This window comes from Nicotiana attenuata, chromosome 9 (assembly GCF_001879085.1).
Source record: "Nicotiana attenuata strain UT chromosome 9, NIATTr2, whole genome shotgun sequence".
Classification (NCBI taxonomy): Eukaryota; Viridiplantae; Streptophyta; class Magnoliopsida; order Solanales; family Solanaceae; genus Nicotiana; species Nicotiana attenuata.
Genome location: NC_031997.1, coordinates 47,041,920 through 47,047,919, shown reverse-complemented (window position 1 = coordinate 47,047,919; position 6,000 = coordinate 47,041,920).

The window sequence follows — 6,000 nt, the reverse complement described above, 5'->3', positions numbered from 1 at the left end:
TTATCATCACCGTGTGATGAACTTTCTTCACCATGACGGTATCTAGAATGGGCTATTTGTCGATGATGGGAAGAATGACCACGGGGAGGACGGGGGGAATGAGCACGGGGAAGGCGAGCCTCTGCGATGACTCACGAGACCGGGGAATTGAAAAATTGCCAGAAGCTAGGAGAGTTTTGATCTGCTCTTGCATGCCCTTGCACTGAGCTTGCATGCCAGAGTACTGCATATCTCTAAGCCTTTCTCTCTCCTTGGCGGCTTCTAGCTCGGATGTGAGCTTTGCCACAGTCTCCCGCATAGAGGAGAGGCTCTCCCCATCAAGTTGCTCGGCTTGGGAGGAAGTCTCTATTCCTTGCATTCCACACTTATAGCGATGGAATTTCTTATTAGGAAGCCCGTATACCTTCCCCCCTTTTGGACCGCCAGCAGCCTGCGTCCACATTCTCTCAGCATCCTCGTCCGATAGTTGGATTGGCGCGCCGGACTCTGAATTGCTCCACTTCAGCTGTGAAGCGACCCTATAAGAAAAATAATATGTGAATTACTATTTCCAAATTTATATAAAGTAAATCAAAATTCTTAATGAAAAGTGAAAACTTACATGTACAGTCGAGGCTCGGCCCTCGACCCACCTTTCTTGGTCCGTCTCTTTCTTCTTCTTCACAATATGAGTCTCCTTGAAGAGCTCATCTTGGTTCATCGGACGCCCCAACTTTTTTTCCTGAAAACTCATAAATTTTAGTTAATAAACAGAATACATATACTAAGAAAATTAAAGTAAATTAAGCAATTACGTACCATTCTTCTTTTTATTGTCCCTAGGCTGATCGCACCTCCAGTGTGCAAGGATCCTCCCTTCTCAGATGCCCGGGCTTTCTTTCCTTTTTCGCTCTTCTCTAAGAACTCTGCTGTAAGCCATTGCCTTTGCAAATCATCCCATAAATCCTGAAACATCCAGCCAGGCTTCTGGTTCAACTTTCTAGCTTTGGAGAAACAATGCGGCAACTGCTTGCGAGCTTTGAGATGAAAATTTGCAGCCACTTCCGCGCTATAACGGTGTTCCCATACACACTTGATCTGTATTTCAAAAGTTAAGTATTATATGAAAATATCATAAATATAAATAATTATACTGCTTAAAAGAACATTTATACCTTAAATTGATTGAAAATTTGCTCCTTCAGCGAGAATGGAAATTCACTCCAAGTCGCATAAGGGCCATCATAAAGCTTTCTAGTGGCTTTGGTGATTATCCTCGTAGTAATATTACTAGGGATGAACCTGCAATTTAATAAAAAAAATACATTAATATCTTAGTAAAAACTGTACAAAACAATAAACGTAAAAATAACAAATAACTCTTACCCATCACCCTCAGGGACTATGATGATCCTGCCATATTGATCATAATGCACCTCCTCGTCATCATCAGCATCACCGTCCGAAACATGTATATCAGAGGCATGTGTAGAAGGTGTAGGGGGGTTAGAGCTAGTATCTTGCAGGCGAAGGCCTGAAATAGATGGAGTCCCAGATGAAGATGGCTGCGATCCCTGTGACTGCAACATAGCTGGATGGACCGCAAGTGGCTGTGGCACTGATAGCTGTGACCCGAGTGGCTGTGACCCGAGTGGCCGTGACACTGATGGCTGTGATCCATGCGGATGTGACATGGATCGATGCGATCCATGCGATGCAGATAGTTGCGATCCACGTGGTCGTGAGACAGGTGGACTGTATATCGGACGTATAGTCCTATGGCCTTGTGACGAAAGACCTGGTGTCTGCACGAAGGTGTAGGGCTCGTAATGCTGTGGCAGCTCAGAATAGCCCTGGGGTGGAGGCAAAGACATAGGCATAGGCATAGGCATCTCTGAAGAGGGTGGAAAAGATTGAGTATTATCTTCTACCCTCCTCTTTGGTTTCCTAGCCTTTTCTCGACCCCGAGAACCAGTAGGATCACTGTTACCTCGACCCTTGCCTGACATCTGCATGACATAATACAAAGTTAGATTGAAACATATAAAGAAACTAGCTATAAACAAGAGTTATTAAAGAAACCAACTTTTTAAAGCTCATCGACGTATAGTTCCTCGTCCGAGAATTCTTCTTCCTCACTAGTTTGAGCTTCATCAGTTGATTCTTCTTCCTCGTTTTCTATAATTCTTACTTCATTTATATCAACTTCTTCCAATATGTGTTCAGGATGTTCCAAATCATTTTCTAAAACTTCGTCCACTATTTGGTGAACACTGGAGATATCATTTTGATATGCAACATCTAACACATTCTCGACTTCTACCCTACCCACAGGCTTAGTTTTTATTACAACCCACCAATCAGCCTTATTCCCCGCAATGGATAAGGAGCATAATACACTTGCCTAACATTATGTGCAATTATGAAAGGATCATAGCGATCATACTCCCTCGTATGATTAACCTCAATTATGTTGTATTGATTGTGTACTCTTGTACCTCTTGTTGGATGTGGGTCAAACCACTTGCATCTAAAGAGTATCAATTTCTTAAATGGCCAACCTGTATATTCTAGTTCTATTATTTCTTTGAGCACACCATAATAATCAATATCTCCAACTTGGTTGCCATCACCACCTTGAACCCACACCCCACTGTTGTTGCTATTTTTATTTTTAGAGCAATCCTCTGTATGAAACTTATAACCATTCACAACGTACTTAGACATTGTTGTGACCTCAAGCCCAGGTTCCCAAGATATATCTTTCAAAAATTGATTTACACCATTATTTGGATCATTTACCTACATATTGTTAAAAAAATTCATAAGTTAGCATAACTTCCAAACATTGTTTACCTACATAGTGTTAGAATATTTTAAGGATAAACTTACAAATTGTTTGAACCACGTATCAAATCTCGTATATACAGCATCATGGCCAAATTGACCCACGAATTGACTGTGACACCTCAAATATTTTTAGTATTTGCATTGAGATGTAATCACAGTAATTTTTATATTTTGATAACTACTAAATCAATACTTACTTGAGAAATGATACAACTTCGGGACAATTTAGCAACACATGAAGTGTAGCTGACTTGAACTCCATATCACTCAAACTTCTCTTTCTAACATCTTTAGAACATCGGCCTGGTTGATTGAATATGGATATAGGCGGATATAATGGATCATTCACACATTCGACCGTGTGCCTATTGGGCCTATTCCTAGCACATGGCACATTACTCTCAAAATAATAACAAAAATGAGCAGTTTCCTTTGCAAGATAAGCTTCACATATAGATCCTTCAATCCTATTCCTCTGCTTAACAAATTGTTTGCATTTGCCAATTGTCCTACATAATTTCAGGTTAGCCAAGAACATTCAAATAAAACAGAAAGTTACATCAAACTTATAATATTACCTCTCAAAGGGATACATCCATCTGCATTGAACAGGCCCTCCAAGTCGTGCCTCGTGTACAAGGTGGATTGGAAGGTGTTCCATCACATCGAAAAAATCACATGGAAATATCTTTTCCATCTTAGTAGAAGTTACACGAGTGTTCTGATCCATCCGGAGTAGGTTTTCTTCCCTTAATGTGGAAGAACATAAGTCTTTGAAAAATAAACTAATCTCTGTGATGGGTTTCCAGATTCTTTCAGGCAAACCACAAAATGCAATAGGCACTAAGGTCTCCATGAAAACATGACAGTCATGACTTTTCAAATGGCTCAGCTTCCTTACCTCCATATCAATTTTTTCCCAAGATTCGATGCATAACCCTCAGGCACCTTCAATTTCGTTACCCAATCACAAATTTGCCATCTTTCCTCCAAAGTGAATGTGTAACTTTCTTTGGGCTTGAACACCTTACCATTGTTTGCTGTCTGCAAGTATAATTCACGCCGTCTGCAATATTCTAGTAAGTCCATTCTAGCCTTCGGGTTATCCTTTGTCTTACCTTTAACATCCATCACTGTGTTGAACAAATTATCAAAATAATTCTTCTCAATATGCATGACATCAAGGTTGTGACGGAGAAGATTATCCTTCCAATAAGGCAATTCCCAAAATATACTCTGTTTCGTCCAATTATGAGTAACACCGTATCCGGGGAATCTATAAGGTGGAGCTTCAGTAACTTTACTGAAGTTCTGGACCCTCTCCCAAATTTCCTCACCCGAAAGTATCGGAGGTGGAGAATCATATTCCATTTTATTCTTTTTGAATGCATTTTTCATCATTCTAAACTCATGATCAGGAGGCAAGAATTGACGATGACAATCAAACCATGATTGCTTTCGGCCATATTTCAAAGTGAACGCTTTACTATTTTCCATGCAGTAAGGACAAGCTAGCTTCCCAACAGTCATCCACTCAGACAACATTCCATACGTAGGAAAATCGTTAATTGTCCACATTAAATTAGCACGCAAATTGAAATTCTGCTTGGTTGATATGTCATATGTTTCAACACCATCATACCACAACTTTTTTAGCTCATCAATCAAAGGTTGCAAATATACATCAATCAAACTTTTCGGATTACGTGGACCGGGGATAATACGATTTAAGAATATATATGGACTAGTCATGCACAACTCGGGTGGTATATTATAAGGAGTAAGAAAGACATGCCAACATGAATATGGTGTTGCAGATACAGAAAAAGGCGTGAAGCCATCCGCACACAGACCTAACCGAATGTTCCTTGGTTCACTAGCAAAATCTGGATATGTCCTATCAAAGTGCTTCCAAGCTTCTCCATCTGAAGGATGACACATAACACCAGGTGGTCTTCTATTTTCAAAGTGCCATCTCATATGAGAAGCAGAACTCATCGACGCATATAACCTCTTTAACCTAGGTATAAGAGGTAAATAATACATCGACTTGATAGCAACCATATTCCCGCTGGAAAGCCTCTTGAAACGAGGCTTTTCGCAAAATTTACAACTGTCCAAAGCTGCATCATCTTAATTGATATAAGTCGAGACGTTTTGTTTTTAATATATATACATGCATCTAAGTAGGTTATAAGTCGATGAATCAATTTACAAGTGTATCAATACCTAAAAGAACCCGGCCCTGTGTTCCGAGCGCTTCATGTTCTTATATAATATATATAGACACACACACACACGCTTCGTTGTACTACTTTAACTACATATATAGCATGTTAGAGTATATTTTAGTGTATTCATCCCTTGTATTACAAAAGTGTTAATGAATTACATTTATATTATTTAGATAGTAAATACAAAAGTGATTTTTAATTTTGATCAATGTTGACCTGAAAAGAGACCAACTTTGGTCGCTAATTATCCAGAAATTAAAGTTGGCGACCAAAGTTGGTCGCTAATTATTCAGAAATTCAAATTTGCGACCAAAGTTGNACCATATTCCCACTGGAAAGCCTCTTGAAACGAGGCTTTCCGCAAAATTTACAACTGTCCAAACCTGCATCATCTTTATAATATAACATGCAACCATCTTCACAACAATCAATTCTCAATGACGAAAGTCCTAACTTAGAAACTAATCTCTTTGCCTTGTAGAAATCACCAGGTAATTCGATATCAGGGCCAACTAGTTCACGCATAAGGTCAATGAAGGAGTCCATGGCTCCTTGAGAAATATTCCAATCAGATTTCATACTTAGTAATCTAACTGCAACAGACAACTCAGAGTGCGAACTTCCGTTACGTAGTGGACGACTAGCTTCCTCTAAAACTTCATAAAAACGTTTTGCGTCATCATTAGGAGTTTGTTCAACATTTTCGTTGGACTCAAACCCAAAGTGCATCCCAAAAGCATCCGCAACCATATCATGAATTCTAGAATCACGATTTGTATTCTCCACCGACCTACTACTTTCACCCACAACCATGTTATGAAATATCCCATGGCTACCATCGATCTCTCCATGACAAGTCCACACAAAGTAATTCGCTATAAACCCCTTACTATTAAGATGAACCTTAACTTCCTCCGGTTTTTCAAACTTCATACAG